The sequence below is a fragment of the Pteropus medius genome, unplaced genomic scaffold, assembly GCF_902729225.1.
Source record: "Pteropus medius unplaced genomic scaffold, Ma_sr-lr_union100, whole genome shotgun sequence".
Lineage (NCBI taxonomy): Eukaryota > Metazoa > Chordata > Mammalia > Chiroptera > Pteropodidae > Pteropus > Pteropus medius.
In genome coordinates, this window is record NW_024354502.1 from 3547395 (window position 1) to 3561261 (window position 13867).

The following is a 13867-nucleotide window of genomic DNA, read 5'->3' on the forward strand; positions in this document are numbered from 1 at the left end:
TGTACATATATAGCACATCTTTATCCATTCATCCATTGTTGAAGGTTACTTCCATATCTTGGCTATTGTAAACAATCCTGCAGTGAACATAAGGGTGAATATATCTTTTGAAATTAGCGTTTTCATTTTCTTTGGATAAATATCCAATAGTGGAACGGCTGAATCATGTGACTAGTTCTATTTTTACTTTTTTAAGGAACTTCTGTGCTGTTTTCCATTGTGGCTGCACCAATTTACATTCCCACCAGTTGTGCATGAGGGTTCCCTTTTCTCCTCAAGACTTACTATTTCTTGTCTCTTCGATAATAGCCATTCTGATAGGTGCAAGGTGATATGTCATTGTGGTTTTGATTTGCGTTTCCCTGATGATTAGTGATGTAGAGCATCTTTTCATGTGCTTGTTGGCCATCTGCATGTATCTTTGAAAAAATGTCTGTTCAGATCCTTTGCCCATATTTTAATTGGATTGTTTGCTTTTTGTTGTTATTGAGTTGTAAGAGTTCTTTATACTTTGGCTTTAACCCCTTATCAGATTTACGATTTGCAGATACCTTCTCCCATTTAGTAGGTTGCCTTTTTGTTTTGTTGATGGTTTCCTTCACTGTGCAGAACTTTTTAATTTGCTATAGGCCCATTTGTGTATTTTTGCTTTTATTACCTTGGCCTTTGGAGTCAGATCCATGAAAATGTCACTAAGACCAATGTCAAGGAGGTTACTGCCTATGTTTTCTTCTAGGGGTTTTATGGTTTCAAGTCTTAACATTTAGTTCTTTCATCCACTTTGAGTTAATTTTTGTGTGTGGTGTAAGAGAGTTTCCTTCTTTTGCATGTAGCTGTCTACTTTTCTCAGCACCATTTTTAAAGTTTGCTTAAATTAGTTTTAAGTATACAGTACATTAGTTAGACATCTATAATGTTCATAAAACGATCCCCCCAATTGCTCCCTCCCTCCCCTGGCCCTCCACTTAGCCATCGTATTAATGCTATAACTATATTCCCTCTTTCATGCTCCCCATGCCCAACTATCAACTACTAAGTTGTACTTCTTTAACCCTTCACCCCATTTTCCCAGCCTCCCAACCCCCTCCGCGCTGTCTGTCACCAAATTGTCCACTATATTTGTGAGTCTGTTTTTGAGTCTGTTTTTGTTCTTTTTGTTCCTTAGATACCGCATTTTTTTAAAGTTTTTTTTATTTATTTTTAGTGCCTTTAGCGTCTGGTATTCCTAAGTGGTCTCCCATCCAAGTACTAATCAGGCCTGACCCTGCTTAGCTTCCAAGATCAGACGAGATCAGGCACATTCAGGGTGGCATAGCTGTAGACAACATCATTTATTGAAAAGACTTTTTTCACCATTGTATATTCTTAACTCCTTTGTAGTAAATTACTAGACCATATATGCATAGGTTTATTTCTGGGCTCTCTAGTCTGTTCCATTGATCTCTGTGTTTGTTTTTATGCCAATACCGTACTGTTTTCATTGCTATAGTCTTGTAGTATAGTTTGAAATTAGGAAGCATGATACCTCCAGCTTTGTTCTTTTGCCAAGATTGCTTTGGATAGTCAGGATCTTTTGTGGTTCCATACAAATTTTAGGGTTCTGCTTCTGTGAAAAATGCCATTGGAATTTTGATAGGGACTACATTGAATCTGTAGATTCCTTTGGGTAATATGGACATTTTAACAACACTAATTCTTCCAACCCATGAGCACAGGATATCTTTATTTGTGTCTTCTTCCATTTCTTTCATTAATGCCTTATAGTTTTTAGTGTACAGGTTTTTCACTTTCTTGGTTAAATTTATTCCTAGGTGTTTTATTCTTTTTGATGCAGTTGTGAATGGGATGGTTTTCTTAATTTCTTTTTCTGATAATTCGTCGTTAATAGATAAAAACACGATGGGATTTTGTATATTGATTTTGTACCCTGCAACTTTACTGAATTTGTTTTTTCTAACAGTTTTTTTTTTTTGTGGAATCTTTAGGGTTTTCTACATATAAAATCATGTCATCTGCGCATAGTGACAGTTTTATTTCCTCTTTCCAATTTGGATGTGCGCCCCCTTTCTCCCTACCTCCTTATTCTGGCTAGGACTTCTGATTCTACATTGAATAAAAGTGGTGAGAGTGGACATCCTTGTCTTGTTCCTCATCTTAGAGGAAAAGCTTTCAGCATTTTTCCCCTCTTTTCCACCTTCCCTTGGTCAAGACCAGTTTCAAAACTAGCTGAAATTCAAGGAGATGGAGAAATCGTTTCCAACCCTTCTGATGTGAGGAATAGCAATAATGTCATATTGCAAAGAGGCATGGACAAAAGGAGGCATTATTCATTGGGGACCATTGTTATAATGGTCTGTCCTTCCAGATTACGCCTGATCATGGGCATTTTTTTGTACCCATATGCCTTCTATTATTATAAATAAATTCCTTGAAGGTAGGAATCAGATCTTAGTCATCTTTATATTTCCCTTTGTAACTATCACGGACCTTGTACACTGTGTAGTAAGTGTTGATTTTTTCCTGGGTGATGAGTAAAATGTAAGTTTGAAAAAACTAAAGTTGAAAATGCATAATTATTGTAGTGATAGGATAGAAAAGATATATCCCAAAAGTTTTAAAATTATAATCTCCAGAGCAGGAAAAAGCAAATGGCAACTATCAATGAGCCATCAGAATATCTTAATAATTATAGCATTTTTATAGCAAACCTAGGTAAGGGCAACACAATTCTCAGTTTTATAGGTGAGAGAGTTGCAAAGCTGTGTAAGTAGCTAGACCTTTGTTATTTATTTGTTTGTTTGTTTATTTTTTAGGTGAGGCAACCCTTGGTTGACCTCATAGATTGCAAGGACTTTGTCAGCTTACGATCTCTTATTTTATTTTTTTATTTTTTACAGCACCTGGTCTTCCTAGGTGGTCTCCCATCCAAGTACTAACCACGCCCAACCCTGTTTAGCTTCCGAGATCAGACGAGATCAGGCTTGTTCAGGGTAGCATGGCCGTAGACTAGACCTTTATTTAAATACAACTCTTCTGATTTCAAATTCTAGGCTTCTTTTTTTTTTTTCCTTCAAATATTATGGGATTGCGTTATGTTAGCCAATTGGAGAGAGGGGTTTTAAATTTACAGAGTGAACTTACTGGTAGTTGGTACCTTGCCTTCCTTATTTATATTTCCCTGTGTAGAAAATGAAAGATCTTAGAAGAACAATGCTTAAGGTACTGAAAATAAACTTTCCTCATTGATTTCAAGTCCTTTCTATTTCGAAGCAGTTAGATTTCAAGAGAAAAACTATGTTGTAGAGCAGCTCTGCCAGAAGCTTAGTCAGATTCTTTAGTCTTCCCTAGAAATTGCAGCCAGTGTTTTGCATGTCTGCTATTAACACATTACCCTTTCATACCATCTGATATTTGGCATGTTTTATAAACAGGCTGAAAACTCTACGCTGGTTCCTGGCTATATTCAGGTTTTATAATTATAGCTTCCTGCAATATTCTTCCCACTCAGACAGCTAATAAATAGTTTAACTAATTTAAAATTCATCCTTTCTTTTTTTCTCTGCAAAATTGAGAAATTCAAAATGCAGTTCAGAAAAAAAATTTTTCTGTACTCATTCCTACCATATGTGTTTGCTATCCATAATGAACCAAATTATGAGGAAGTTGGGTCAACGGAATCATGAGATTCAGTCCATTCCCTTGAGGTATCTTCCGGTATCAGAGAGATGGACAGCCTTCGAGTACTCTGCAAACTCCAGAATTGTGTGATTCTGAGTGGCCCACGTGCTCCACAATGGTGCTAAGTTCTTATAATGCATTATATATTGTAGTTTGTGTTCTCACGTAATTCAACGTACTGGGCAATAAAGTCATTTTGACACTTCATATTAATTTTCGTGGTAAGACAATATAAGTAAACTTTTAAATAAAAACATTGAATTATTCCAATTCAGGGAAAATATAAATAAAATATATCAATCTTAGAAGGCAAGACATCAATTCAGTTTAAAGTAGTGAGTTAACTACTCCGTGATCCCATGACTCCGAGTTGATACCATTAGCACACTGCCTCACCTCTTGTGTGATATATCAGCGCTGAGGCAAAAGCTGTATCTAATTATTGTGTCTTTGGTCTTTATCATGATACTGTATTACAGGTTATCCTTCTTTACATATGGATTTTTGTTAGTGTCAGTATCAATTTTGAACTTCCAAAGGCTCGATAGGAGAGTTATAAACGCGTTAAAAATACATGGATAGATTTAAACTACTTTCATTGCTTTTTAAGCCTTTAGCCTCTAAGCCTTCAAGCCTCTGAGGAGAATGGTTGCGCCGATAGGCCTGGTGGTAGGTCCTGTGAGAAGATCTACTTTCACAGCTGAGGTCCTTTGCATTTTTTGAAGCCATGTTAATAATATTTGTCATTTGGAATTCCACAGTTCTAAGCCAATCGATTCCTAGCTGTGGGAACTTACACACAAGGACTAACCTCTCTGAACTCTCTGAGTGTCCCCATTTATAAAATTGAGACGATAATAACTCTCTCTTACAAGAGTTGTAAGAATTGAGATTATATATTTATAATGCCTGGCGAAATGCTGGGCGTATAGAAGATGTTCAGTAAATGGTTGTGGTGAAGATAGTAGTTTTAAAGACTTTCTCCTGTCTTTGATTTGGTGGTTAAATATTTGAAAAAGAATGAAACCTGTTGAATATTTTTGAGCTGAGGAATAATGGGAAGTGAAAACATTTCACTTTCTCTGGGCATTTATAATATGACTTCATTTTGTGTTAAATATTGAAATTTCCATCCATCAGACACATCTTTGATGAAAGTTAAGCATCAAAAAGATAACTCATATTAAACACATGAGTTCGAAATTACTTCTGCCACTGCTCCCCCTAAAATCACTGAAATGCAATGATTTGGAGTCTCCCAGTATTTTTCTTGCATGTTGTGACAAGCTGATCGGGCCCTATGAAACTCCTGTAGTTTCGCTGAAATATTTAAATCCAAGTCTCAGGTATTCTGTTTACTAGCAAGTTATTTAGCTCATCTGCCAAATGAGTGCTAGACACTGTGATTCATATCCCACAGGTTTGTTTTAAGATTGAATGAGACATTGCACGGGAAGTCGCTTTGCCATTAGGATAGCTATTATCTTAAGTTAAAATAATAGTAAACATCCATGGGGGTGAAATGGGGACTTCCATTTAATGGAAAACTTCAGACATGCCTCTTTTCTCATCTGAAACAGGACAGACTACAATTCACTGGATTCTTCAGAATTGGTTAAGAGGAGATGGTTAATCTCACAGCACTTACTTCAATTTGAATAGTTTGAGCCTCTCAATCACTAACCTGACTCCTCTCCTCCCCTGTGATGTAGGTACCCACTATGCTTTGCTTATGATGGTCCCCTGTGGGATCTACCTCTGCAGAGATGTTGGCCACCAGAATATTTTATTAGAAAACATTTTGCTGCCACTGGGCAAGGCCCATTGTTTACAAAGGATGCTCGCGACGCGTTAGCTGTCTGCCTCCTGCTGGAGTTAGGAAGCCCATTGTTGCTGCATCCTAACCCATGTCTCCGCCTGACCCTTTGTCAGCAACATGGCTGCTCTTTTCATCTTCAGCTGCCTGGCTTATATGTTTCTCAAAAATGTCAGCACTCAAATGGGAAAAAAGTGCTTTTTATTACTCCACTGAAAAGTAACTTAGATCTAAGACCGATTCCTCACAAACTGGCCTCTGAAAAACTGCATAGCAACCAGCTGCAGCTGAGAGTTTAAGACAAACCAACTGACGGTAGAGAGCGGAAGTGTAAGTTTAGATGGACTGGTGCTCCCCTAGCAGTGCTCCCCTAGCCAAGAATACCGAGGTCACAGCCCTGAGCGATATGCTGATGTCCTGCCCTAGTCTATGCTGCAATCCCCGGGTTGGACTCTGGTCTCCATTTTGTCAACTGATAAGGCTGAGGTGGTGACAAGGATGGAGCCAGGGTTCTGCCACAGCATATTGATGGGACCACAGGTTTGCACTGTAGTTCTTGATCACACCACGTGACAGGCTTGTGCTCTTCAGTCATGACACTTAAAAGCCCCACAGCCCAAAGACTGAGGTTTCTCTTCCAGAGCCTGAACTTTGGCTCTGCTTGACATTTGTGCTGTGTTCGAAGCATCGCTAAGGCCTTGAAGACAGATATCCCTTACTCCATTGTATAGGCAAGGAACTTGATTTCTGAAAACTTTAAGGTCACATACAATGAATGACAGGTGGTTCCTGATACACAGGTTCTCGGCTTCCAGGCCCTGTGCTCTTTTGATTTATCACCTTCTTCTAGGAATTGGTAGTTCATAAACATCTACTAGGTCACACAGAAATGCCTGATTTTCTGGTTGCTATAGGAATCGTTGAATGCCTTGTTTGCCAAAAGTCTTTTTATTTCAGACAGCAGTTCTAGTAATGGATTTTGCTTTAAATAAAAATAGCCCATCTTTTTCTCTGCTCTCTACAGTCTATTTTTCAGTAGAATTTTCAAAATTACATCAAAGCTAAAGAAAAAAGAACATACGGAAATCGGTAGTATCCAGATGCTAGGATCTGTAAGAAATAGTGCAGCAAATAAAAGATAAAAGAACTTTAGGTTAGGATGAATCTGAGAAAATGGAAATTTTGTTTTCAGAGCCCAAAGGGAAGGGTAGATTATAGCAAAGGAAGAGTGTTGGAAGAAGTATACACACACTGCTTTTAAAACTGCTCATTGGTAAATTATAGTGTTGCAAACTAGAAACGAAGTCTGGATTGCAGCTTCCATCGCTCAAACCCAGGGAACATTCTGGGTGTGCAAGGCAGGCAGGCCACTTTCAGCCTGCCCGGGACCTCCTGGAACCAGGAGGGATTATGTGTGGTGATGTCCGACATGTATCGAGTCCAATGCAGTTCACAAAGCACCTTTACTCAAAGGACCTAATTTTAGTTTTGCAACCCACCCACTGGAGGTAGTTGAACAGAAGCTATCCCCATTATATAGGTAAAGGTTGAAAATAATGACATCTGAGTAAACAGATGACATCTGAGTAAACAGATGTCATTTACTTCTTCAACAGTAAAGAAGAATAGTAAAAATATTCTCTTCCAAAGGTAATTCATGGGTGATTTTAAATAATTTTGTTAGAGATGCAGGCATAGGTACAGGATACAAAATTACAAAATGTGTATGTGAGGTCTGGGAACTTCTAAATATTTTAATAAAGACAGCACACAGGACCTTCCAGGGCAAGGTCATGGGTGTGTTTTCCACACTCATGTTGAGCCTACCTTTGAGAGGTTCTAAAGCTGGTAGCATAGAAGAAAGAGCAGTAGATTTGGGGCCAGCCGTTTGAATCTTGGCTCTATCGCTTAGGGCAAGTGATTTAGCATCTCTGAGCTTTGGCTTTCTAATCTGCAGAGCAAGCATAATCCGGATTTCATAAAACTAGTGATAGAATTAGATGATCCATATGAAGGATATAGCAATATATGCATGTGTTTAAGAAATATCTTAAATAAAAAATATAAGTGACTCAAGGAAAGTTATCCCAAATGGCCTTAAAAGTTCTTTCCAGCTCTAAAATCCAGTGACTCTGCAAACCAGGTAGAACCAACAATCAAGATGACAACGAGATGTGAGGACAGACAGCAATGGCCTAACATCACATGCCTGGTGGCCTGAGACCAGTGTGCAACCCGAATGCACATGTTTGGACCTTAAACTAAAGTGGGGCATGGCTGGATTTTTTGGACCCCCCCAAAAGAAGTCACTTTTTCTGCAGACTAAGGAAATGAAAGAGTTTAGGTTTGGAGTGGAAGCGGGGGTCAAACAAGGAGAGTGTTCAGTAGGTTGGGCTACATTAGGAGAGGAATGTAGAGCCTCAAAGGACAGTGAAGATGGAAGGATGTTTTAATGAGACTTTTAAGAGAGTAAAACTTGATACCTTAAGGAGCTTATGGCCAAATGTGGCACTCCATGCAGCCATATAAGGCTTCCTACCTTTTGGCTCCATCCTTTGTTCCTGGAAGGAACAGCTAATATAAGGGGACAAGCAGGATGAGGTGCTGGCAGAATTCCACTATGCATCATGAGGTCCCAATATGCTCCTTGGGGTAGCACTGGAATCCTAACAGAAGGCCTTTCTGCCATATCAGCTGCATTGAGGAAGCACATGGAGGGGAAAGTAACATTGGTGACTCATAGTCTGTCCTCTTTATGTTGTCAAGAAACTAGGAGTCAGAATGTTAGAACTGGTACGTGTTAATTAAAAATGTTTCTTTTCCATGGATCTTGGAAATACACACTCCAGAAAAGGTACTCTGTTTATGCTACGAGCTTCTTGTTCTTGTTAGCACACCGTATGCCAATTTAAGAAAGAAGGCTTTACAAAATAATGTTCACCTCCCAGAATGTGATGCTTAAGTCCTTTGTAATCTGGCCTTCCATGACACATCCTCCAGCCTGCAAACCTCCCCTGTCCCCCGACTCCTCAGTCTTGTGTCATTCCTGTTCAAGTTTTGCAAGTTCTCTTATTCTTGTCCCAAAATGCCATGGTCTTTGCCTCTGCACCCCCTCATCGAGATGCTCACTGCCCAGAGCAGCCTTTCCTTGCCCACCCGACAAACTTCCACTCATCCCTTAAGTCTCATCTTGAGGGTCACTAAAAACCTTCCCTGACCCCGTGGGAGAGGGTAGATTCAGGTGCTCATCTGGGTGTTTTAGTACCTATTAGAGTATCAGACTTTAGCATGTACAATAAATACTCAAAAGGATAGAAAATAGCAAAAGCTGATGACTAGTGAGTGTCCACTGGGCACTGTTCTAAGCACTCTGTATGCATTACCTCACTCAATCCTTACTACAGCCTCGTGAGGTAGGCGCTATCATCTTATTTTATCCGTGATGAAAGTGAAGTTTAGCTCACAAATTAGTCCAAGTTTACATAGCAACTAAGTAACAGTGCCAGCGTTTGGACTCAGTCTGATTCCAGAGCACACACTTGACCACAGTCCTGACCTGCCCTCAAGGGGATTAGACTGGCAAAGAGGCAGGAAGGAAGAGAAGGGCACCTGGCCTAGCCAATGCTTCGTACACATTAATATCTGCTTATTTTGACTATTTGGTTTTCCTAAGCAGCCAAACCACATGCCTTAATGTATGCTGCAGTGTAATACCATTCTGCAAGAGACTTTGTAATTACAACATTGCACCATTTTTTCTTCTTTTTTGCCCTGGTATGTGTTCAATTATTAATTAGGGTGTAAACATTAAGCAACAAGTTCTCCCAACAAATGCCACTTTTCTCACAGAACTCTCTAAAGTTACATTCATTTGGAAAACAAAATGAACAATGAAAATGTGATTCCCAGGGAGCAGAGCGCTCCATGGGGCAGTAGGAATTGGTGATATTTGCCCGTCTGGATTTCAGAATTGCTATGAACCAGCAACGACTATGTGCCTTCCATTCTCCTCTTTTTTGAAAGGGACTATGGGGATTATTTAATCTCTTTCTCACTAGTATGTGGAGAAAAACCATTTGTTTCTTGAGTTCACAGGTCTTCAGAGCTAGTAGAAATATATCTGAGGAACCTCATCTAAACCTGGACCTGACTTAGATGACAAGAACTTGGACCTTGAGCCTGGGACCAGTGCTGTAATAGGATGAGACTCTCAGGGGTATTGGGATATGGGAGAGTATGAGCTATTAGGGACCAGAGAACAAACTATTGTCTGTTTCATTGGTGGCCTCAATAAACAATGCCTCCTGATATCCACACCCTGTGTAATCCCCTTCCCATGAATCTGGGCCGGGCTTATGACTTGCTTTAACTAACGGAATGTAGCAGAAGTACCGCTGTGTCAGCTCTGAGCCTTAAGAAGGACTGATAGCTTCTGCTTTGGTGCTGTTGGGAGTCTGAGATACCATATCTGACTACCCTGCCAGTGGGACTATGTGAAGAGGCCTGAGAAAAGTCTTGACATTCCAGCACGTCAGCTGAGCCCCCAGCCGAATTCAGCCAATGAGTGAGTGACCATCATCAAAACCATCAGAAGCTTTGCCCAGCTAAGCCCAGTCTAGATTCCAGAACAGTGAGCAAACACAAAGGTTATTGTTTTAAGCCACTACGTTTTGGGATGGTACGTTACCTATCAATGGATAATGTGATATAGTCCCAACTTGAAAAGTCGATCCATAAGCATATACCTAAAATAGTTATAACAAGACCTCATCAGAATAAGAATGGAGGTTTTATGGAAAAACACATCTTCGGTTTGACTGAAGTTCATTGACTAAATTGATTCAATCACAGTCTGAGCCGTAAGTCGCACTTGGAAAGCCTGACTCAGCAGAGTGAATGGAGAAAGCTCAAAAAGCCGGTTATATTTAGCATCTACTTAGGATTTGGTGTAGGATGCAAGTGTGGTTTAAAATCAGGAAAAGGAAAAAAAGTCATAGTAAGGCCTAGAGATTTGATTATGCTTCTTAATGCTAGGAACTTGAGATGGCTTTGCTTCTTGGAGGAAGGAAAGTATAAATTGCGATTTTGCACAGCTGATAAGACACATTTCTGCTATCTCTCCAAATTCCTTCCCTGCCTTTCAGCCACATAATCTATGCAGCCCCTCAGATAAGCCAGGGGCTCTCCCATCTCTCCGCTTTGTTCATGCTATTCCTTCTTCTTGTGCGCCCTGTCCCCGGCCACCCATTGACTTCTACACTTTACCCACTTTGTCCACCTATAAAATGTGCAGGTGGAGCTTCCACTCAGGGAAGACCTTGACAACTGTGTCCTTCTGTGTCCCCCAACGTGCTGACCCCCCTGCTCTGGGACACCACTATACTTTGTTTTCACATACATGCACTTCCTAGAATGGTTTGTTTGCCTGTCTTTTGCTCTTTCTAGACCATAATATTTTTACTGGAGACAAATCCTATGGAGATGACGCATGAATATGTGGCATTTATTACATGATTATAACGCGGCCTCAGATCAGTGGTTTTCATAGTTTCGGTTATAACAAGGATGCTCGTCAAAGCTAGAAAAAGTCAAGCATTTGAAAACTGAATTGTGATAAGCTTATCTGTCAGCCGTATGAAGTTTCCTTGGTGATTCTGTTCTGGGCAGCCAATTCATAATCGCTAAAAGCTCGTCATTGTATGTTTGCTTATCTAGTTCAGTTTGGAGGCCCAGATTATCCAAATGGGCAGTAACAAAAACAGCTACCATTTATGTACCATGTACTTTGTACTGGGGCTGTGCTCAGTGTTTGACACCCATTTTGTTCTTTAATCCTCATTCACACCTTGGAGATAGGTGTACAGGTGAGAAAAGAGGGGCTCAGAGACATTTAAATAACTTGTCCAAGGGGCAGAGCTCAGATTAAAACATCCGTCTGCTCGACACCTAGATGTCCATGTTACATTGGAGGCCGGCTCCTGGGAGCCCTCCTCTGTCATCTGCAGGTGGTAGACCGATGTCTGGGGCACGGGGCTGGTTAGTATCAGGGCAGAATTTAGGACCCAGGCCTCCTGCCCTCCAGCATCATTTCCTGACCTTACACATGGAGAAAAAGCGGAAAGCTAGGAACGTTAGTGATTAATTCTGGTAAAAAGAAAAAAGAAAGAGAGAGACACCTCTGATTTTCCTTTATTTGTTTAGATAATTTGGAAAATTCTTGATTTCCCTAGAGGTTATGGTTTAAAAACAAATTTACCAAAAGGCTAAATTATGCTGTTATGTGTGGTCTTGGAACAGATTTTCTGGGCCCTGCCCATTTCCACACACAGCTATCCCCCTAACTTTGTGGAAAATGCGAAGACGGGCATATAATTCTTGGTTCTTCTAAAGATTCTCAAAACCTCTAAAAGCTTCGTTAGACCCTTTTAATCAGTGCATTTTCACGGAGAACTGGCCAAGGATAATAGCTGAGCTGTGAGGGCATATTTTAGGCTGAGAGCAGGCTGCTTTTCATGAAAACCTAGCAGTTTTCATGAATATTAACATATAAACCAGAGGCAGAAAGCAGCATAAGCAGTGCCATCATTGTGGCTTGATGTAACTGAAACGGAGGACAATTTGTATTTTGAGGTGCTGGAGGTTAAGGTTTGAACATACGAAATCTGGAGGGAGCTTATTAGTTCCAATTTGAAGGTTATAGCTACATTGTGGCGCTCCCCACAGTGCCTCTAATGTGAAACATTTCGCCAAGTGTAGAAGCTGGGACTGGACATGGTGAATTCCTCTTGGGAGTGGCTTGGTGCTTATTCGTGAAAGGAACATTCAGTAAAGTGACTAGAAATGAATGTATGAGACAATCATGGCCACGAGGAGAAGCTGGAAAGTGAACAAGAAGTAACTCTGTTCCAGCCTCACCCTTGGGAGCAGCGGAAGAATGATACACTGGAGGAAAAGTATGCTCTCAAGTGCTGTGGCTTCCCTTCCTGCTACTGTCACATGACACCATAAAAATGGCTAGAAACGGAGTTCCCCAAAGCCACCATAGAAATGAGTCAACATGGTTCGTCTTAACTCGTGAGTCAGTGTTGTACGACTGTGGATGTTGGGAAGGAAAAATAGACTGTATTGGTCAGCTGCCATAGCAAGTTCCTTAAACGACAGAAATTTTCTCGCAGTTCTAGAGGCTGAAGTCCGAGATCAAGGTGTCTTTAAGGTTGATTTCTTCTGGAGTCTCTCTTCTTAGCTTCTAGATTTCCATCTCCTTGTGTCTTCACGTGGCCTTTCCTCTGTGCACACACATTCCTGGTGTCTCTCAGTGTACAGATTTTCTCTTCATACAGTACACCAGTCAGAATGGAATAGAGCCCGCACTCTGGGCCTCATTTTAACTTAGTTACCTCTTTAAAGACCCTATCTCTAAGGACAGTGGTATTTTGAGGTGCTGGAGATTAGGGTTTGAACATACGAAATCTTGGGGGGACACGATTCAGCCCATAACATACCACCTGAAGCACTGTAGGGGAGAGGGAGACTGTACCCTAAGAAGGGAGTGAATGGCTGTTAGAAGAAATCTAACCAGAGGTGCATCAGAGGCTCACCACGAAATGCAGCTCCCGGTCCTGTAGTCTGGGCCCTTGGATCTAAGTCAAACTTACCTGGAGGAATGTGGTCAGACAGGAGTCTGAGGAATTTGCAAATATCATTGCGAGGCAGAAGAATACCTCCACACGGAGACCATCAAAGCAAAGGTGGACAATGGGAAAAGGGCAAGGGAACAGATCGTTGCACGGAGTAAGAGACCGCATATTGAGTTTGCAAGGCCGCTGGCCCCAGAGAGCTGTCCTCCTGAGATAGCACCAGTCACAGACGACCTGCACATGACAGTGTCTGAATACGCGTACACGCCGTCTCTAGTGGCATGGAGAGTTAAGCTTAGGTGACATGTTTAACCAGCGATGTATGTTTAAACTGAGTTTGTCGTATTCCCCTTTTTTTGTGGTCCTTCTCGTCTTTGTAAAAGCAATGACACCGATGAGTAATTATTGTACTGATTAGTCGAGGGCCTGAACTATGCTACGAGGTTGTGTGCATATTACCTTCTTGTATCTGCACACCCCTTCGAGGTGGTTTTAACTGAGAGCCAGGACCTAAAGTCAAACGGAAGTAGGTGTCAGCTCCAGAATTTGTACTCTAGCCTGGCGCACTCTGTAGCCCACACATATAACCTCTGGGCTGTGGTCTAGTGCAGAAAGTTCTGGAAAGCAGGGCCTAGGGATTGGAGTCTCAGCTTTGCCAGGAGCCAAGCAGACCATCCTCATCTCTGGCTGTTCGCTTCCACGATGGAGAAGGGCCTCTGGTGGAGATGGGTCCCAA

The 13867-nt window shown here is 41.0% G+C and overlaps 2 pseudogenes; both read right to left on the reverse strand.

Annotated features, from left to right (window-relative positions):
- Window positions 1–1204: 1204 nt before the first annotated feature.
- On the reverse strand, window positions 1205–1323 carry LOC120595855 (uncharacterized; annotated as a pseudogene).
- A 1565-nt stretch (window positions 1324–2888) lies between these two features.
- On the reverse strand, window positions 2889–3007 carry LOC120595744 (uncharacterized; annotated as a pseudogene).
- Window positions 3008–13867: the final 10860 nt, after the last annotated feature.